Genomic DNA, 22,059 nt, shown 5'->3' on the forward strand with positions numbered 1-22,059 from the left:
AATTTCTATGTAATTCAAAATATAGTTTTGAAGTAGAACCATAGGAATGTCACTCTATTTCTGGATTTCTACTCTGTCCCACTGATCTACTTGTCTATCTTGATGCCAATAACACACTGTCCTTCTTACCGTAGCTTTATAACAAACCTTGAAGGCAGGCCGTGTACCTCTTCCAATTGTTCTTTTTCAAAGTTGTTTTGACTATTCCAGGTCCTTTGCATTTTCATATGAATTTTAGATTTGGCTTGTCAATTTCTATCCCAAAAAAGCCTGCTGAGATTTTGATTGGGAATGCATTGAATGTAGAGATCGATTTGAATCAATTTGAATAAAATTATTTTGTAGGTTCACAAATGTAAAATTAAACTTCAAATCTATGCATAAGTATTTGAAAATTTACTATTTCAATTGTTTTTAACTCCTTTTTCTTCCGGAAAAAATGTCCTGATTTGGAAAATAAATTTTATGGTGACTGGCCCTGAGTTTGAGGTGACCATCAGAGTGTCACTTCCTGAATCCAGTGATCAGGCTTAACTTTAGCAAAATTGGGACAAGACGCTCTACGCTGTTCACGTGACATAGTATGGAAAGACACCATCAGCTGTGAAATATTGCCAACGACTTGAACCCGAATTTAATTGTCTGGAGTTACCGTCCATTTACAGGAAACAGGAGGGCAAGAGAAAGAAGTTAAATGATGTGACAAGGAAGGAAATAATTCCAGAAGGTAGGACATTCTATAGGACAAGCCACCTGATGTCTTTAAGTCAAGAGGTTTTACTTTTTTTTTAGTGGAGGAGAGATTAAAAATCTTTTTTTAGATTCAAAAGAGACTGAAGAGATTTTAGACTTTTTAGAAAAAAAATCTTTTTTTAGATTGAAAAGAGACTGAAGCGATTTTACAACCAACGTAACGAGCATGCCTCACTGGGATCTCAACTCAAACCAAGAAACTGGAAAAAGCCATTTTTGAGACAACTAGGGAAATTTTAATATGGATTCATTTTTAGATAATACCCAGGGATTAGCATTAACTTTGCTAGATGTGGAAATGGCATTATAGTTATATGAGAACGTTCATGATTTTTTGCATCTCTGAATACTGAATTATGCAGGAGGTGAAATGGCATGTTGGCTGGGATTTGTTCTAAAATACTTCATCCAAGCAAAGAGCAAAGGAAAAAGATGTCTAAAGCCAAATGTGGCAGAATCTTGATCATTGTTGAACCTGGAGAAGAGGGTCATACATGCTGAATTTACTATTCTCTCCAGTTCTGAATAGATTTGGAATTTCTTAAAAAAAAAAAAACTAAAGAAGGGATGAGTAGCGGAAGCACAGAGGATTTTTCGGGCAGTGAGACTACTCTGTATGAGACCATCATGGTGGACCCACGTCATCACACATCTGTCCAAACTCACAGAACGTCCAGCACCAAGAGTGAGCCCTGATGTCAACTGTAGGCTCTGGGTGATGACGACGTGTCAATGCAGGTTCATCAGTAGCAACAAATGCACCACGTGGTGGGGATGTTGATGTGGGAGAGGCTGTGCATGTGGGGTCAGGGGGTAATGGGAAATCTCTATACCTTCTGCTCAGTTTTGCTGTGAATCTAAAACCGCTCTAAAAAATAAAGTTTATTTTTTTAAAAAGTGAAAAACTAAAAAAATAAATAAACAGAGGCATGAGCAGATGATTAATTCTGGCCGAGAAGACACAAAGCGAGAACAACGAGTGGCTTCTGGGAGAAGATTTTTCCTCTTTCTTGGAGGAACACAGGAAGGAGAATGCCACTTCTGCTCTGAATTTTGTTGCCTGCATCTGATGCCAGGAGCCGTGGTGGCTGTCTTGGCATCGGTAGGTGGATCCCGCTGAAAAGGACCAGACAATCGCAGGGGTGATGGAGCGAAGATGGAGAGAACCGGGTCCTTGTGAACATAGCTGAGCCACTGAAGTTATTGTCCCACTGCCGGACTGAGTTACGCAAGACGACAATTTTTTCTGTTGCTTAAGCCGCTTCTGGCTGGGTTTTTCTTATTGACATATCACCTCACCGGTGGTTAATAAATCTAGTGTTTGTGTGGATCGTTGGAGGTGTTCTTCCAACTACCTTGTAAATGACTAAAGCGCTTCTTTTTATCATCCTTCCAACCCCTCTGAGATGCCAAAGGCACATTCATCCAACCAGCATCTGTTTAAACTTATTTATTCAAATCTCCATCCAAAGGCCTAAGGGAGGTGATGAGATGGATAAGTAACAGTCCCAGCCCCTCCCCTGCACACACCCTAGGAGTGGGAGGAGGGTGCCCACGGATGTGACCACTGAGAACCCAGCAGGGTGTTGTCTCTCCATGGAAACTGAGTGCTGGTGTTAGAGCCTCACAGAAGGCCTCCTGGAGGAGGAGGCCCGCAAATTGAGCTGGTTATGCTTTAATGGGTGGAGATAAGAATGAAGGTGAGTGTTGAAAGCTCCCAAGGTAATTGAGGCAAAACAAAGGCTTACGGGAAGGAAATCCTGTTTCCTTCAGGGCATCTTGGCCCAAATACAGAGTTCAATGAGAGAGAAGTCTGGAAACAGAGACTCAGATTGTAGAGGGTCCTGTAGGCCCCTGGAAGGAGATGTTTAGTCTTTATTAGCCAGATGGGGAGGAAAATAATGTGATGATTAAAGATTTCAAGTCCTTCATTTTAGGAACAACGCAGCTATACCCCAGGGTGAGCGTTTGTCCAAGATCAGAAGACTGGACTCCTGGCTTCCCATTCTGGCTCTGATTCATCAGCCACCTCTGGGTGGAGGTGGAGGTGACAGCTCCCAGAGCCCAGAGCTGAGGGGGGGTGATGGGGTGCTCTCCTGGGGAAAATGAGGACTCTCTCATTTTCCTCACTGAGGTCCCCTTCTGTAAAGTGGAGAGAACCCCCAACCTAAATTGGGATTTAAAAGATTCAATAATTAAATTTAAAACATCTAATACACAGTAATAGCTTGGTAAAATGGTAATTATTCTTCCTGCCAGATCTGATCAACTGAGCCGGGCAAACTGGAAGGTCACTCTTTCTGAGAAGAGGACTAACCACTATTAACCACTCACTTATTAATCCAATTTAAAAGTCCTCCCCGCCCCCTGCACCGCCCCCTCCACACTTTCTCAAGTGAGCTTCTGCTGAAAACATTCATTCACCAACTGGCTAACCAGCTATGAGCAACCCATTTAAGGGCTACTTTATAATTTACTGTAATTAACTCACTATGCCAACTCCACGCATTAAACGTGCCCCTGAAGGAGGAAACGCCATTGGAAAGGCAATGAGGCAAGAGGGAAGTGAACTCTGGCCCCGGAGTTCCCTGGGTCTTAGAGAGAGTAGAAGGGCCAGAATCTTGCCCAGGGGGCAGGCTCTCCAATATGGAGAATCCAGTCACCAGCCATGGAGTGAGAACTCCAGGGGTCACAGCCTCGCCAACTGTCATCATGGGTGTGCCGGGCACCTCCTCGGGGCAACCTTGTGGGGCCTCTGCCATCCCTTTGAAACAACAGTCTCAAAACAAGAAGTTCAAAGTGACTGTGTTTGTTCTGCAGGATGTTTGGCTGCGTCTGATGGTCTTCCAGAAGGGGCTGTATGTATGGTGAGTCAGCGGATGGCACAGTTCCCAGTCCACAGGTTCTCTAGAGGAAGATGAGGGACATAAACAGGGAGGAAGGAAGGGAGGGAGCATGGGGAGTAGCAGGGGAGCCATGAGGGGGCCCTTTAATCAGAAGGGGGCGGATTATGAGCAGGTTAGTGAACTGTTAGGAGGCTGGCTCATCTTTGTTTCTGTTGGTTATTCTCAAGCGGTTTGGCAAAGATTAAAATGACTCTCTTCATAATGCACTTGGGGACAGGAGTCTGGATGGGAGAGTTCCGGATCAAAGGTAATCAGATTTCCTGGCATATGTGAGGTATGTGATCAGCATGATGTGTGAGCGTATGACTGCATAAATGAGCAAATGAATAAGCAGGAGGGAGGAAGTCCGGGGAGGGAGGGAGGCGGCCAGGCTGCCTTACAGTCAACTGGGATTGGTCACCTCTCCTCCGGGCACTGACCGCAAGAATCCTGCTCCTAAGCAGCCAACTGCTACTAGAAGAGAAGAGAAATTGTCCATGTAAATAGAATGCAGGTAAAGGATTGTGCGTGTCCTGAGAAGAGAAAGACAGGGCTACGGCATTTAAAGAGGAAAACCTCACAGTATTTAGTGACTTAATGGTGCCTATACTCTGTGCCACATGAACACACTCCTGTGTTCCTCCCAACACCCCAACAAGTAAACACCCCAAGATCCTCCCAACACTCCATCAGGTAAGCTCCCCAACACCCTGTCAGGTGAGCACCCCAACACCCTCCCGACACCCCATCAGGTAAGCACCCCAACATCCTCCCAACACCCCATTAGGTAAGCACCCCAACACCCCCATCAGGCAAGCACCTGCTTTAGAGATGAGGAGGCAAGTGAGTGAGGCCAGGTAATGTGCCTGGAGTCACACTGCAACTGCTTGCTGGCACCCCTGTGTCCCCCACCCCCAGTCTGCATCCCTCCCAATGTACCCTGAGTTCCTGTGTGACAGGGAGCGTACCTGGCGGGGCAGGCACACTCTGGGTGGGAGAATCTGTTACCTCCACCAGGTAGATCCTTGGCCGATGGAGGAAGCAGATTCAGAACTGGGTTTGAAGATGAGAAAGACTCTCATGGCAGTAACACCTTGTACCCAAAGCTTTAAGGACGGGAAAGTCTACCAAATCTCACAAGTGAGAACCGCTATGAGGAACATCAAACGTGAGATGACTGTGCTCCTCACGTGCCTCACTTGAGACTTGGCTCTTCTGCAGAGTTTATTTTCCCTTTTCCGATTTTTCTTAAAGCTGATGGTGGTCAATGGGAGGAAGGTAGCCCTACTTCCAGATGGCTAATGCTAGTCGCCTCAGAAATGGGCTAGACAGGAAGCCACAGAGGTGGTCTCAAGGTGACAGAAGGTGATTGAACCCTGGCCAAAAGCTTGGCCGGGTTGGAATGAGCAGAAATAAAAACACGTCAGAAAAAGACGTGTCAGATCCCTGCCGATTACTCTCGCTATTGGTAAGGATGCACTGGCTGCGAGTAACAGAGTAACCCATCAACCGTGCCTTCAGAAAATAGGGGCTGTCTTTCTCCCATCACAAGAAGACTGGAGGTGTGTCCGTGCTGGATGCTCCTGAGGTTCGCCTCGTCAGAGCCAGCATCTCAGCAGTTCTCAGCTCTGTTCTCAAGGTCACAAAGTGGTGGCTGCAGACATGCAGTTGAGTTACCCCTGGCTCGAAGGGAGGCGGCATGTTGAGTGGTTAGCATTCCATCCTGGGGGGTGGAGGCAGGCAAGGGAGGAGAGCACTGGGGTCAGCGCTGGGTTAGTCCTCCCACAGCCCCTCTGAGCACCCGCGGGGCCCTGGCACGCAGCTTCTGCAGACAAGCATGGTCCCGAGCCCACCGTAACCCCAGGAGAGCTTGTGTATTTTCCTGAATTCCTGCCTCGCTGCTTCCCCATCTGCAGCGTGATTCACCCTGGTCCGTGTCGCGGCCTGCCCTGGCTGTAAGCCCTGGGTGTTTGCTTCCTCCCTGGATAATCGCCAGCCTAAATGATTCACAACCCTAATGTACACACTGGTGGGGTTCTGATGAAGGCCACGGAGGGAGGGCCACGCGTTAACACGGGGTGAGGAGGCCTCCTCTGCAGGGGAAGAGAACCAGGAGGAGGGACTGGACAGCCGCTTCCCTGGGGCAGCCAGAGGTGGCCAGAAGCAGATCCACTCCTGCCTCCCACCATTTTCCAGGTGCCTAAGGGCGACTGCAGTAACTGGGAGGTGAGGGCTGGGGCAGGAGCGAGAGCACGTGCCTTGGGTCCCCAGCACACAGTCCAGGCCTGGAGCGTAGGCAGCGAGTTTAAACTCTGGGTTTATGTCCCAGCTCTGCAGGTTTCTGGCCAGGACAAGGAACTTCACCTGTCTGTGCCTCAGTTTCCCCCTCTGACCACTGGGGTTGCTGTGAGGATTAAACACAGCAATCCCCGAGCAGTAGATTGCTTGTAAAAATAGCCAGTTGTTCCTCTCTCTGAATCCACGCCCTTGGGTAGCTCCTCATCCCCGGGGGAGTCTATTCCACACGCTTGGAATTTGGCCGGCCCGTGACTCACGCTGGCCAGTAGAGTGCCGTGTAAGCAACGGCGTGCCCATCTGAGCCGTGCTGCGTCTGCTGGTGGGAATACAAAATGGCGGAGCCCAGGGGAGTTAGGTAACAGGCTCACCTAATCGGTGGAGAGGCCACAGGGCTCAGCCTGCAGGACTGTCCAAGATCAAAGGCCATCCATCTCTTCCCACGTAGGAATGTCACCTGGAAGGGAACGGGCTCTTCGGAGACAAGAAGGAATAATGTCAAAATCCTGTCTGCCGTGGCAGGGTATTCCATGGGGACTGCACTCTGGGTCCAGGGAGCACCTGCCTCACAAGTGTCCCTGGGTTACTAAGTGGGACTGTGGTGTCTCCAGGTGCAGCCCATTCAAGTTTGCCAGACTAGCCAGAACTTCAGGAACGCCATAGGCATCCCCCGTCCGCTCCTGTGGCAGGAGGGCAGCAGGGTCTGGGAAGGTGGTGGGGACAGGGCTGGGGTTAGGCCTAGCCCTTCAATGACTGTCTTTATAAAAAGGATGGTTGGAGTATTCCTAGGGCTGTTTGCTTGGTTGTTTTTAGGTTATCTCTGCTCTTTGCATAAAAGATACTTTTTTTTCCTCTTTTTTTTTTTGGTAGCTGAGGGTCTGCTCTTTCCTTCAGATCTCCTGTAACCATGTCTAAATATGTGGGGCGGTGGAAACAGCCTGGAGGCGTGAGAGTCACAAGAAGCTTGTCACCACCTGGGCACCACGTTCCAGACTCTACAGCAGTTTCCCCGGCCTGGAGCTCATGCATCAGGACTTGGGGCCACGAGATAGTTCTATTTTGTTTTTAAAATCACACCAAAATGCTGAAGCAAAGACATAAGGTCCACAAAGCTACCATTGCTAATCTCCTATGTGTCTTCGCATTTTAAAAACAGCTCCCCAAATAAAACATAAATAGCAGCCAGGAGAGCCCAACTTGAAACGTCCTCGTCTGTCCCGTGGATTCAGCCCCCAGGCTTTAACTGGTAGCTCCCTGATGTTTTGCAAGTGACGGGAGCCCTCCAGGCCCGGCAGTCAGCAGCCTGCAGGGTCCCTGCCATTTCTGTGTATTCCACAAAGAACGTTCTGAAACTGCCCTGCGACCAAAGATGCGCTCAAAGATGCACTTGCTGTGAATCTACAGCTCTTCATCGCGGGCTCTGAGACGGCGGGCGATGGCTTCGGTTTGGGTCACGGTCACGTACATCTTTAGCACTATCACAATGGCTCGTGCAGTAAGTAGGTGCTCAGCAAAGGCGGAAATTATAAAGAATGCCCTGAGCAAGCCTCAGAGTCCCCAGGAGAACCCAGATTGCCGTATGTCCTGAGCGGGGCCTGGGAACCTGCATTCCTCACAAGTTCCCCACTTTGAGGACCACCGGCTCAGTGGATCAAGTGTGTTTCTGGTGCAGACGGCCTGACTCGGCAGCTCGGCTCTGCCACTGACTGCATCCACACGGGGACAAGCTACTCTGCCTCTCTCTGCCTCAGTTGCCTCAACAGCAAAACTGAGAGAGTACTAACACCTACCCCGCAGGCATAGCCATGTAGGCTTTATTTAAGACATAAGTAAGGACACAGAGAAGAGAGCAGAAGAAGCGAAACCCTCCTGCCGCCCTGAGCCTCCTTCGTTCCCTCCCGCCCCCGCCCACCGAGCTGGAGTGAGTGGGACCCTCTGTTCCGGGCGCTCCTGTGTGGCAGCCCTGGCTCCCCCAGGTGAGAAGATCTCAAGGTCACACTGGACACCCAGCTCCAGCTTCAATCGCCTGGCCTTCCAGAACCGGAGGAGCCGGTTCCTCCGGGCACAGAACAAGTGCTGGAGATGAAAGGAGGGAGAAGGAGGAGGAGACCCCGTGCAGGTATTTTGAGGGGGCCCAGGGCAGCCACGGGAAGGTGCCATGGATCGCAGTTGTTCTGTTTCCAGAAGAGTCGAGGGTCCCACCTCCGTGTCTTTCCCACGGCGCCTGGGCAGTCCTACGGCTGCCCAGGGGTCCGGAGGGAGGGAGGCCCCTCCCGGAAGTCTCTGCTCTCAGGCTCCAGGTCCAGTGCAAGGCGGGGGGTTCGGCCATCCTGGGAACACTGCACCCCCTTCACACTTGTGATCCCCCCAGAAAACAAAGGCCCTTCCTATGCACTCGGTATTTCTCTCCAGCTGTGACAGCACAAGCCAGGGACCTTCTCTCCCTTCGTCCTCTCTTTCTCCTCCAAACCCCCACCAGAGCAGCTGGAGAACTCTGTGGAACACGGATCAGATCCTGGAGCCACCCTCGTCGGTGTTCAGTGCTCACCAGGTGGCTCATGGGCTCCTCGTAAGCCAGGCTCCCACCACCTCCTCTCATCCCACGTCGCTCTGTCCCCACCTCTCAGCTGTCATATCACACCTCTCAGCTTTTGCACCTGCTGTTCCCTTGGCCAGAAGGCCCTTCCACACCTGTCCACCTGCCACACCCAACACCAGCTTCCCAGTGAGGCTTCTTCTGGGAGCTCAGCCACCACCCTGAGCTGTGTCCGCAGCTCTTTCTGTAACTGGGCCCTGACCCTAGTTTAGAAAATGACCTGCTCACATGTCTGGACCCCTAGCTGGGCTCTGAGCTCCTGAGAGCAGGAGGCTCCACAGTGAGTCTATGTTCACGCACAGGCAGACTGGCTCAGAAACTCAAGCCTGGCCCGTTTGGGCAACTCACCCTCACCGCTCGAGGGATGGGCCCTGGGCTCTCACCACCTGGGCCTGAGTTCCAGCTTCACCAACAAGCTGGGGCAAGTGCGTCCACCTCTCAGAGTCTGATTCCTTATCTGCAAAATGGGTCTCCCCTCTGACTCAGAAGATTAAAAGGATCTGGCACAGACACACCCACAGAAGCCGGGGCATAAACCAGAAATCTGCTTCTTGGAACGAGGACAACAAAACGAGGCAGCCCAGGCAGGGACCCACACACCATGCTCCCTACAGACGGGCGAGTTATCAGAAGGGAGCCAGTGAGCCCGCACACAGGGAGGGAGAGCAAGGGGGCGGCCAGGCCATGCATTTTCAGAATAGAAGGCAACTCTCACCAGCTCATAGGCCCCCTACCCGGCCAGTGCTTCCTGCATCTGTTCTGGAACATTCCTTTCTCTTGCCATCTCATTCAGAGGCATCCAGACCTGTCCCCAAACTGGACCGACTCTTGTCTGGATGTGCTGATACCTTAGGTCTGGCACATCAGGGCTGCCCGTGGAGGTGGGAGCCATCCAGGGTGAGGGAGCTTGACCTCTGCTAGGACAGGTGTGGGTTTCATAGTTTGACCTTCTGAGGGTGACATTAGTCTCTGTTTTTCCTCTTAGTGGCCAGGGCTGGAGTGAGGAGGACGCCTCTTGTCACCCCCTCGCCCCTGTGCTGTCTTCAGAGGCATCCGGTACTTGTCAGTGATTGAGTGAAAAACCGGTCCACGGGAGACAGGCGATTGAAACCAGAAACCATCCTCCCCCAGCTGCTCACCTGAGTCGTCAGACAACACCCTGCGTACATCAAAGCGTTGTCGCCCTTCCTGCTTGCCTGTCCCTTAAGACTCTGGAACTGGGTTGGGGACAGAGATGAAACAGCCCAACGACACACATTTAACTACACACACAGACATGCACTCACCACACAAGTACATACACATACATACATTCACACACACACCACATATACACAGGCCCGGGCACACACACACACACACATACATACACATGTACACACACATACACATGTGCACACACACGTGTTGCAAGCCCAAACAGCAAGCACACCAAGTTTTATCATTTCTGCTACAGATTTTCACACAATAGAGACTCTTTTGGCTGAAGCAAGTAAGGTTGAAGGTAACTTTGGTCTGTAAGGTGTGCACATAAGCACAAGTACACGTGTGCGCCTGCACTCAGAAACGCACAGACAATAATGACGGAAGACAACAATTACTCTCCACCTCTGACTTTGGGGGCGAGGGAAAAAGGGGTCTTGAACCGCAGCAGAGGCGGAAACCAGAGGATCCCTGTGAGGGTCGCTGCCAAAGGTCAATTCTAAGACACGAGACCACGCGTGCAGACCCCATGCACGACGCTGGGCACGACGGACGTCAGCTTCGCCAGCGATAGGTTCCCCCCTCAGTGTGTGCTTAACCGAGGAAACAAGTGGATGAGTGGGTGAGTGCAGGGTGTGTGGACCGAGCCCCACAGCCCCTGTGGGTGCCAGGCCAGCGCAGATGTCTCAAAGAGCAGGCCGCGTCCACCTGGGTGTGTGGACCTCGAGGTCAGACAGGCCCAGGAAGCCCCTGGTCAGCCGCTACCGGCTGTGTTGTTTTGGGCCAGTCTCCAAACTTCCTACAGTTGTGGTTTCTCTTCTTGAAAACTGGGGTGATTCTAGCCACTTGATGAAATGGCTGTGAAGACAGGAATAGTATCTGTAAAGCCCTGAACACACTGCGTGGTCTGAAAGAAGCGTGCAATGAATGTATGCAACACATCATCTCAGCAGGAGGCTGGGTATTCTGCCTAGGAAAGGAATAACCTTTGTTCAGGACAGCGCTCCTTCAGAAAGCCGCCTGACGACCTGGGTGCCCATAGACGAGAAGGGGAAGGGGTTCTCTGGGCAAGGAGAGGCAGTGATGGAAGGGAAGGGGAGGGGTGGGAGGAGGGGGAAGGAGGAGCCCGGAGGACATGGGTGTGAAATTCTGCAGGGGGGTTAAGCAGGGAGGGCAGGGTGATGGTAACATTCACTAGGTGGTGGGCGTGAGTGTGCCTTTTAATGCAAACAAGGAAACACAAAATCTCCCCTCACGGATAACTCCCAATGACATTTTAAAAAACAAAGACATGTATCAGTAGAAGATCCAAACAATACAGGAAGCTACAAAATGAAGAGAGAAAGCCCCTCTCCGCCCACCTTCACAATATTGCCCACATTTTCTCCCAGTTCCTGAGCTATCCCAGGGAGCATATCCGACTTTCCGCCCCAGCTCCCTCTGACAGCCGCAGGGCCCCTGGGCACCAACTGGAGTTCAGCTGGTCCCTCACCCTGGGGCTGTGTGAGTTTCCTGGGGCTACGGTAACAAATACCACAAACTTATTGGATTAAAACAACAGAAATCTATTCTCTCACAGTTCTAGAGGCCAGAAGTGCGAAATGAGTCTTAAGGGGCTAAAATGAAGGTGTCAGCAGGGCTGGCTCCTTCTGAAGGCTCCAGAGGAGGATCCTTCTTGCCTCACACAACTTCTAGTGGCTGCGGGTGTCCCTTGGCTTGTCGCCCTGTTGCTCCAATCTCATCCTCCCTGGTCACGTGGTTGCCTCCTCTTCTGTAGTCATATCGCCCTCTGCTTCCTTCTTATAATGTTACCACACAAAGGGCACGATCTGCAAGACAAAAGCCAATCGTCAAGAGGCGAGATAGTGGCAGAGAAAGGACATTTTATTACAGCTTGCTAGCAAGAGGGAAGATGGCCAACTAATGTCTGAAAGAACCCTCGTTAAGGGGGCACAAATTCTTACAGCAGTTATATAGGCCGGTGGGCTATAGGGGAGGGGTTAGGAATGTTGATCCTCGGGTGTTACAGACTGGGAGTGCCACACCAGATCTTTCAGTTTTCACTGATGATGGCTATCAGCATAGATTCTCTGTTCAAGGGTCATCACATTCCTAAGGAACTCAAAAGAACAAAGTTATCATCTTATAGCAGCTGGGAGGTACAGGCATAAGCAGGGGTTGTAAAATCTACAGAGCGGTTAGATCTCCTGGAGGGTGCAGATCCAGCATATCCAGAAACAATAGGGTTTTTCTTTTCTACAATATGGCTTCCCTTATGTCAACCTTGTCTTGAGCCGGAATCAGTTAGGATGCTTGTGACAACATTTAGGGCCCACCTGGATAATTCAGGACCATCTGCCCATCTCAGGATCTTTAACTTAACCACACCTGCAAAGTCTTTTTTTCTGGCCACTTAAGGTCACGTTCACAGGTTCCAGGGTTAGAACGAGGCTGTCTTTGGGGCCATCATTCAGCCAACCACGGGGACCACGCCTGAGTCTAGGGGAGGGATGACTGGTCCGGGCTCCCCTGGGCTGGCCAGTGGCACCGTATCCAGATGTGCATTCAGTTCTGACCAACCTTCTTCTGAAGAAGCCCCATCTGGTACGAGATCTAGTGGGTCCCTGCTGTGTTCCCAGTGCCCTAGCCCTGCCAGGAACCCCTGCTTTTCCAGAGCTAGGATCCCCGGCTCCCCGGTACTCACTGGACGCTGCAGGCTGCTCCACACATTGGAACCCAGCCCTGAACCCCAGGCCCGTGGCGTTTCCCCTCTTCCCAGCGCTGCCCCCAAAGGACAACTCCTTCCTGTGTGGACCTTCCCCCGACACCTCCCCTGACCCCTCCTTGCCAACGGCAGGGCAGCTCCAGCACCTTCCTCTCTCCTGCCCCTGGGACGCCCCTCCCCACACGCACACCTGGCATCCCCTTAGGACCCGGGATCCATCTAGTCTAACACACACAGTCCTGGCTGAGCTGGCCTTAGGACCGGGAGGGGAGGCTGTGTGGAGGCAAATGTGAGGACAGACCACCGGCCAGGAAGACTGCGGGCAGGGGGTGGGGTGGGGCCCAACAGGAGCAGCCTTGGCCCTCAGGCCAGGAGCGACAGTGTGGATCTTCACAGTGAGTGCCCATCCCTGTGGTCATAGACATCAGCCGGCGCCTGGGGACGCTCAGGACAGGCCTCAGAGCACAGAGCACAGAGAAGGGTTCACTCCCCGGCTCCTCTGCTCTGTAATCAGCAGCAGGCAGGTGGGTGGTGGGGTTTGGACTTGAACTTGCTTCCACAGGGTCAGGTCCATTTTTCCCTGAACCCAACCAACATCTCATTGGCAGCAACCGTAGCCGTTTCCCCAAAGGGGAAGGAAAAGTACGTTGACGCTGCCGATGGTCAAGTGGACTGGGAGTCATGGGTCCTTGTGTTTGCACATCCTCTCAAGGGCCCGACCCCGTACCCATTCTTGGGACAACTTCGGGGGTTTTCTATCCCAAAGGGGAGGCTGTGTTTGTTATATTTTCTGTTTGAAGTTTAGTGAATGCCTCTGACAAAGAGTCCCTCTGAAATAGGTAAACAGTTAGCCACTGATGATTAGGTAGCTAGTGACTAAAGTTTTTTTCCTTTTTGCACTTACCGATTACAGCTTTTAGTTGTTCCCTGGCCCGTTGTTAACTGTGCTGTTTAGGTAATATGCTATCTGACTCCCACTAGGTTCCCACAAATAACATCTCCCTGGCGCCTGGGTCACCATGGTAATGGGTGTTTGAGCTGTTTTTCAGGAATTAGACCCCCTTGTCCAGTTCAGGCCAGTTAAGACCACCAGCCCATCAACTGGGCCCACACAGATGCCTGATAAGTGACCTTTCGAAGTCAAGAGGCTAAAAACTCCACCCTTGGGTCATGCTAACGCCGCCATTTTGTGAACACGCATCCTATGAAGACGCATGAAGCCTGACTACGCTTGCGCAGATCATCAATTACCTCACCTCTCCTTATCTTCAATCATCTCTCCACACTTCAGACCACCTTGCCCCCTTCCCCATAAATACCCCTGAGTCCCCACTATCTGGAGTGGATCTGGGATTCATTCTCCCACTTCCTCACTTGGCTGCCTTGTGATTTAAACCCTCTCTCTGCTGCAATCTCATTGTCTTGGTGTTTGGTTTCCCAGGCGATGGGCAAAATTGAACCTGGTTCAGTAATACCTCATTGACCAAACTCTAGCTAGGCTCCTCTGAGCCCTTTCTCGACTAGGCCTCAACCGCAGCCTATAAAGACTGGAACAAACACTAACGTAGTTTCTAATAGCTCAAGACCACATGCCTAGGACAACTCTGGCCCCTGTTACAGGGCCTGCCTGAGAGAGCTCAAGGCTGCCAAAAGAATTCACCGTTTGTTCCAGCCAACACTCAAAGAAGGGGCCCCCGACCCTGGTGTCTGTGGGAGGAGCCAGTTAGCAAAAGCAGATGGGCTTCACAGGGACCAACCTCCCTTTCCTGCTCTCTGTAAGTTGTCACTTTCCTGGCTTCTGAGCCCCTATCCCCCACTCTCTGTCCCTCCTTGTCCCTTTGAAACGCCCACTCACCTCTGCACAAACCCAAGTTGAGTTCAGTGCCCTCGGCTCTCTTCCCTTTTACAGTGGTAATTACTGATTAACATCTGTCCTTCCCGCTGTAACTAATGTCCGGCTGTGTTTATATCTGACACCTGCCACAGGCAAGTCACCACTAGTGGGGGAGGGGACATGAACTCCTGGAGGGCAGGAGCGAGGCTTTCCGTGTCTAATTCCCTGAGTCTAACACAGTGCCTGATAAATGGTGAGAGGGATGAGGGAGGAAGGTGGGAGGGAGGAAGGGAGATAGGAAGGGAGAGGAAGGGGATGGGGAGGGAAGAAGAAAAACATCATTCTAGGTTTCAAGGAGCTAAAACTCATCAAGAACATACATATTAAAAAAACTGAATAAGAGGGACCAGCCCGGTGGCGTAGTGGTCAAGTTCATGTGCTCCCCTTTGGCAGTCCGGGGTTCACAGTTTTGGATCCGAGGCGTGGACCAAGACACCACTTATCCAGCCATGCTGTGGCGGCATCCCACATAAAATAGAGGAAGATGGGCATGGATGTTAGCCCAGGGCCAGTCTTCCTCAGCAAAAAGAGGAGGATTGGCAATGGATGTTAGCTCAAGGCTAATCTTCCTAACAAAACAAACAAACAAACAAAGAAAACTGAATAAGAAATGAAATGGTATATGATTCACTGCCAATGTTTCTGACTAGTCTTCCTAGTTCTGGGATCAGAGCAATAATAACCAGGACCCATCACTAAGTCAGCTCGTTCACTCTCAGAACGGAAGGCCCCCAGGGAGCTCTCTCCCGAGTTCGTCAAGCCTTCAGGCCGTGGCCCTGGCTGCAGGGGCCCAGCCACACCCACAAGCTTCTCTTCCTGGGCCTTCAGTAGCTGCCCTGGGGGAGGGCTGAGCCCCAGACACATGCTTTTGCATCTCACCATGGGGGCCTCTGGAAAAGGTGAATTTGGCTTTTGGAAACAGGCAAATTTGGCCCAGAGACAAATTGATGGGTCAGGCAGACAGGTGATCAAGTTGCAGGTAACTTACCTAACAACGCGCTGTCTTGCATGGGATTGATAAATTGGCCCTGAAGTCATTTCACAAAGAAGGCCCCAGGAACCGTTTTGAACATGAAAACTCGGGAATCAGGGGATGGGTTCAAAATTCAAGAGAGGTCACACCTGTTAGGCTGGTCATTTTCAAGAAAACAGAAAATAACAAGTATTGGTGAGGATGTGGAGAAATTGGAACCCTCATGCATTGCTGGTGGGAATGTAAAATGGTGTGGCCGCTGTGGAAAACAATGTGGCAGTTCCTCAAAAAGGTAACATAGAATTACCATATGATCCAGCTACGCCCCTTCTGGGTGTACACCCAAAGGAAGTGAAAGCAAGGACTTGAAGAGATATTTTGTATACACCCATGTTCACAGCAGCATTACTCACAAGAGCTAAAAGGTGGAAGAAATGCAAATGTCTGTCAATGGAGGAATGGATAAGCAAAACATAGAATATCCATACGATGGAATATTATTCAGCCTTAAAAAAGAAGGACATTCTGATGCATGCTACAACATGGATGAACCTTGAGGACATTAGGTTAAATGAAATAAGCCAAACACAAAAGGACAAATACTGTATGATTCTACCTACATGAGGTCCCTAGAGGAGTCAGATTCATAGAGACAGAAAATAGAATGGTGGGTGCCAGGGGCTGGGGGAGGGAGATGGAGAGTTAGTGTTTAATTGGGACAGAGTTTCAGTTTAGGAAGATGAAAAGGTTCTGGAGATGAACAGTGGTGATGGTTACAGAACAACATGAACGTTCATAATGCCACTGAACTGCACACTTAAAAATAGTTACAATAGTAAATTTTGTGTTATGTATATTTTACTACAATAAAAAATTATTCTCAATTTAATAGGCGAAAAATCCCCCTCTCACTCCTGACCTCAGGCCTCCCAGTTCACCTCCCATCAGGTCACCAATGTTAAAGGTTTTCGTGTCTTCCCTACACTCACATTTCCAGATAAGAAAAGAGCAACGGAGGAGTGTACCCAGATGGTGTCCACTGAGTGCCTCCCAGGAGGGGCAGAACTTTCCCCTTCTTAGAGACCCAGGTCAGTCCTTCATCCGCCGTGCGAGTCCTCAGTCCTCAAGCTCATGGCCCTGTATGGAGTCCACTAGTCTCCACCCATGAGACAGTTAGCAACCACCCCACGAGACAGATAAAGAAACTGAGGCTGGAGGGGTTCAGTAATCACCAAGTCCACATCTCGAGCTCCTCCTCGTCACTGGCCCTGGTTGAGGGATTTTTAGTGGACCGCCTGCACGTCATGTCCCTCTCCGGCCCCGGGCAGGAGAGCCGCACTGCCATGCCTCTGGGGGCCAGGGTCCTGCTCAACATTGCTCTGAATTCCCCAGGGACAAGTGCCATCTTCAATGACAATTTCACTGCCTCACAGCCTGAATCCTTTTAAGTCTGGAGTGGGAAACTCGTTTGTTGAACCTACCTAAACCAGCGGGTTTTAGCTGTCAGGGCACCAGAGCCATCGAAGCCATGAGTTGATGCTCTTCTCAGAAGCATGGATGCAAACAGGTTGCGGCCAGAGGGCTGATGGCCTTGTGGCCTGCGCCAGGGTGGAGGAAACTACCCCGTCTAGGGAAAGACAGGGGGAACTGGAAAATGAGGGAGAGGGAAAGACCGTGTTTTTGACGCTTTGGAGGCAAACTTGCCAAGGGGATCCGAGAGGAGCCTTCAGACAGCCTTGCCAATGGCGGGAATGGTAACCCAGGTGGTACAGTGGTGATAGTGTGGGAGATCAAGATTTGGCCACCCTGAAATCTATCTCGTTACCTTGGTTGTTTTCTCTAGGGACATTTGACCTCCCCCACTAACTGCCTAAAGAATTTGACATGGTGGCTCCTTCCTGGAACAGATCTATCATGATGGCTATAAAGATAACGTAGGGTAAATGTTACAATAGGAAAGGCACCAACAAGCCCCTCTTATCAGAAGTTCTGTCTCTCTGGCCACATTCTCTGGATGACCCTGCAAAGAGTTGCCAGACAATCATTTACATTTATAAGGGAAATCTCCATTTGTAAAGGTATCTCCCTCTCTGTTTGGAGAAGAGAGGGGGATGAGCTCATCTCTAGTGACTTATCAATGTGGAAGGTGAGGCCTTGAGCTACATAATAAACCTTACTCTTGTTTACTGTGCTTTAGTGGTAATCTCCCGTAACTGACTCCCCCCACCCCCAAAATCCTCCTTTGTCATTGGCTGAAAATGATATTTAAGACGAGAATTTCTGCTATTGTGTTGAGAAACGCAGTGTCCCTGCTTTCTCCCATGTATACATGTTATTAAACTTGGTATTATTTTCTCCTGCTAACCTGTCTTGTTGATTATTTGGCCAGCCAGAAAAACCTTAAGGGAAAGGGCAGAGGGAGATTCTCTCTCTTCCCCCAACAATAGTAACGCTCATACTAGTCAGATCCAGGGCATCTCCCTGAAGATCTGAAGAAGGGGAGCAGAGCTGCTCTGGGCCACCCACTCTCAGGGGGTCTGTGCACTTACTCAGTCCTCAGAAACGTGGCAGGTATTCGATGCCCATTGCACAGGGAGGGCACAAAGGCACAGGGAGGCTGAGTGAAGCTGCCAGGGCACAGGCTTGCACTACTAATCTGGGCTCATGCCTTCCTCTGGCTGAATCCAATATCCAGGAGCTTTCTGTTATTCCTTCCGCCGGATCCAGTGAATGCCCGTCCTTCCTTTGTCTCTATGTCAACTTGGTTGAGTTAGAGGATCCTCTCCCAGTTTTTGCACACACCTTCAGTCCCTGGGATTCATCCCACCAGTGATGTGGCCAGAGCCTCTGTGCTTCTTCCGGAATCGCTGGCTGGACCGTTGAAGCCCAGGACCTTTCCTAGCCTGGCTGGAATGCCTGGGAAACACTCCCCAACATGTGCATTCAGGGAGCAGCTGCCCCAGCACAAACTCCTGAAGTGTCTCTTTTGCTGTTTGAGATTAGGCATCCAAATGCATCATCCGTGTTGGTTAAGAACATGGACCTGGAAGCAGAATGCTTGGTCCAAATTCTGGCTGCGCCACGGGTCCTTGAGCAACTTACTTAACTCTACATATCTCAGTTTTCTCCTCTGTAAAATGGGGACAATTGAAGACACTCGCGTCAGGGCTGTCCTGAGGATCGAGGGTTGGATTTACACACATAAATCAGGGGAGCAGAGCTGGTTGGTTGGGTTTTACGCCGTGTGAGTCTTAGCTAGTGCACTTCCACATCCCTCTCCGCACACTTAGAGCCAGAGGTGTTCCGAATCTTTGGATTTCTGGAAGGTAAAGTGGCCCATATACTGGAGAATCCCCACTTCCCAGCAGGTCTGGCACAGCCCTCTATTAATATTGCTGCAACAGAAGATACACAGAACCTTCACCTTGAGCAGGATCAATAAGTGGTACAGACAATATTTTTACAGTCATTTCAGGTCAGAAACTGCCAACAAATGAGTCATACACCAGGTCAGATTTTGCCAAATAAGTCACAGAGAAAGCTCTTCTGTTTATTTTGGATTTCAGAACTGAGGACATGTGGTTCTCATCTTGCCTTGGAGAATGAAATGCATTCACGGTCCTGGTGAAAGGGCCAATGGGTGGGGTGGGCTGGTGGGACTGTGGGGTGTTGGAAAACCATATGGGAAAGGGACAGTGGTGTTCAGCTTCAGCGAGGCGGAGACACGTGGGCAAGACGTCTGGTTGTTAAATGATTTTTTTTTAAAGAGCAAGCCAAGAAAAGATGGCTGGTGACGTCGCCTGGCCCCCCAAGATATCCACTTGGGCAAAGCAACATGGTGCCCGTGTGGAAAATGCTGAGGCCCGCCTGGCCCTCCTCGAAGACCCTGGTGCTGCCTCCTCACACCCCCTTCTCCCAGGTGCTGAGTAAGAATCTGAAGAGTGCGGCTGCACCCAGACCCCAGAACAGCCTGGGCGGGCAGATGGCTGGTGTCCGAGGCGCCATCCTGGAAGGGCACTGCCCCTCCTGTGGGACGTGTCAGATATCTGCAGCAAAGCTAAAGACAGGGATGATGCCTGGAATTACCCACCTGACTGCCTGACTATGAAAAAAGTAGATGGAGTCTTAAAAAATAACTCCAAAACTCTTCCAGTAAATTAGATCACTTTCATTGCTACTAAACATTGCCACGCTAAGTCCGTACAACGTTTTCAGATGAGCTGGTGTCACAGCAATTCATGGGGAGTCCCACTTTTGTCCAAGCTCTGAAATTTCTGCTTTCCTCTTTTTTTCCTTTTTGCTATTTAAAATGAACTCTATCTGGTATTGTAATAAGAGGGCAGCCTCCTAACTGACAGCTGACATTTACTGCCACACCCCAGGTATTAATTACACCTGTTCTTTCTGCCCTCTGCATTCTTTGATGCTGCCTCACGCCGCACCTGAGGGGAGCTCAGCATCCTCTCAGGGGGCACAGAGGGTCAGGTCCCTGCCTGTTTCCTGGCCCGAGATGTGCACCAGCCCAAGTCAGAAGTAGTCGTCCCTTACTTCTAAATTAGAGAGTGCGAATGGATCAGGGCAAATGCTCCATCATTATCGGAAAAACGCCCCCAATGGCGAGTGAACCACAGCAGCATCTTTGTCCACCAAGACCTGCATATTCCTTACCATGCTTGAGAGAGCTGCTCCCCGTGGCCTGCAAAGTCTTCCCAGAGAGACAACCCTGTCCTGCAACCATCTCAGGACAGCCCTGACACAGGTCTATTTAAGACAGCGGGTGTCCGTGACACTACCAACAGACAGGCCGGCGAACCTCCTCCAAGTTCTGTACCCCAACCAGGTTGGATGTTCAGAAAGCTGAAGACCTGACGGATGGCACACCAAACCTGCAGATTCCTGCCCTCTGTGCATTCTGATCCACTCTGGGCCCTCTGCCTTTGCGGGTGGAAAAAATGGAGAGAGATGTGTTCTTTCTGTCACCCTGGGATGACGCATTTGTGTTGGATTCAGTTCTGGAAAACTTTTGTTTCTGCATTCAAGCTTTGATGTTATCTGTCATCAAATGTGGCAGGCATGGAATTCTTTTGGCCTGGGTTTCCATTTCTTTGTGTGTGTGTGTGTGTGTGTGTGTGTGTGTGAGGAGATCAGCCCTGTGGTAACATCTGCCAATCCTCCTCTTTTTTTGCTGAGGAAGACTGGCCCTGGGCTAACATCCAAGCTTATCTTCCTCCACTTTACGTGGGACACCGCCACAGCACGGCTTGCCAAGCGGTGCATCAGTGCGTGCCCGGGATCCAAACTAGCGAACCCCGGGCCTCCACAGCGGAGTGCGCATACTTAACCGATTGCACCACCAGGCCGGCCCCAAGGGTTTCCACTTCTTAAGAGCTATTCTGAAGACCCACAGGCACAATCGGATGCCATGTTCCATGGATGCATCTCCGTTCCATTAGTTACACCCAGAGTCAGTTATGTTACTCTTCTCCTCAGTGTGCTGGTGTAGTAGACAGAATAATGACACCCCCCCAAAGACGTCCATGTCCTAATCCCTGGACTTGTGACTATGTTACCTTACATGGCAACAGGGACTTTACGGATGGGGTTAAATCAAGGATCTTGAGATGATGAGAATTGCCTGGATTCTCCAGGTGGACGCAATATAATATAACAAGGGTTGTTATAAGAGGGAGGCAGGAGGGTCAAAGTTAGAAGAAGGCAACGTGGCAAGGGAAGCAGAGACTGGAGTGAGGTAGCCAGGAGCCTCTAGAAGGCAGAAGAGGCAAGGATTCTCCCTTGGAGCTTCCAGAAAGAACCAGACCTGACAACACCTTGATTTTAGCCCCTTTATTTTGGACTTTTGCTCTCTAGAACTGTAAGAGAATGAATGTGTGCTATTTTAAGCCATTACATTTGTAGTATTTTGTTACAGCAGCCACAGGAAACAAACAGTGTCCATACTCTGAACATCTGTGTTTTAGCAGGGACCTACTAGAGATGAAGTTTTATCCACGGGCAAGTGTGGGCTGATGGTGAGACAGTGGAATCCTCTCAGATCAGGTTTGAAGCCATCTTTCCCACTCGCTGACAACGAAGTGGGAGACAAGGTAACCGAACCCCCCACACCTGAGGATCCTCATCTGTAATACAGAGTCGGCAACACCTGCTCAGTGGCTTCTGGCAGCAAAAAAATTCAGATAACAGATGGAGGGTGCCTGCTTGGTGCTAACCAGATGCCTCTCCAAAAGGAAGTTTTGCTGAAGCGAAGAGGAACACAAGAGGGAGGCAGAGTCTATGCGAGCCCCTCAAAACCGGGCAGCGGGAAACCTCTGCACCCCTGACACTCTGAGACACCCCACCCACACCTCTGGAGAGCGAAGGGACCCGGTAAGATTCTTCCACAAGAATCTTACATCCGCGTGCCGTTCGCACACCGTGGTTTTCCATCACTGCACACTCAGCAGCTCATGGGAGGGAGGCAGGGCACGGACTATCCCCTCCTCTGACGGACTGCGAAGCTGAGATGCAGAGAAGGTCTGGTCTGTGTCTGGCCAGGCTATGGGCACAAGTGTTTCTAAACCTTAGCCATCCTGGGCAAAGCCGCAAAGCCAGCAGGAGCGTCCCTCCTCCTTAGGGGCCTTCCACCCCAGTCCCTCCCAGCACACCCTGAGCTTTCAGGGGACCCTTCTCCACTTCCTCCCTTATCTCGTCCCTCGGGCGGGAGCTGGCAGCTTCCTT

General features: G+C 50.7%; 2 long non-coding RNA genes across 3 annotated transcripts; one reads left to right on the forward strand and one right to left on the reverse strand.

Annotated features, from left to right (window-relative positions):
- Positions 1–3,461: 3,461 nt before the first annotated feature.
- Positions 3,462–7,303, forward strand: LOC131393037 (uncharacterized). 2 transcript variants are annotated; one of them, XR_009215832.1, is made up of 3 exons: positions 3,462–3,620; positions 3,827–3,933; positions 6,828–7,303. It is a non-coding gene; the product is annotated as an uncharacterized LOC131393037 (long non-coding RNA). The 2 variants fall into 2 exon arrangements; XR_009215831.1 differs by having other exon boundaries at positions 3,827–3,906.
- A 3,643-nt stretch (positions 7,304–10,946) lies between these two features.
- On the reverse strand, positions 10,947–16,920 carry LOC131392893 (uncharacterized). Its single transcript, XR_009215804.1, has 3 exons — positions 16,806–16,920; positions 15,340–15,481; positions 10,947–11,561 (listed from the first exon to the last, which is right to left on the reverse strand). It is a non-coding gene; the product is annotated as an uncharacterized LOC131392893 (long non-coding RNA).
- Between the last annotated feature and the right edge of the window lie 5,139 nt (positions 16,921–22,059).

Source organism: Diceros bicornis, chromosome 27 (genome assembly GCF_020826845.1).
Source record: "Diceros bicornis minor isolate mBicDic1 chromosome 27, mDicBic1.mat.cur, whole genome shotgun sequence".
Lineage (NCBI taxonomy): Eukaryota > Metazoa > Chordata > Mammalia > Perissodactyla > Rhinocerotidae > Diceros > Diceros bicornis.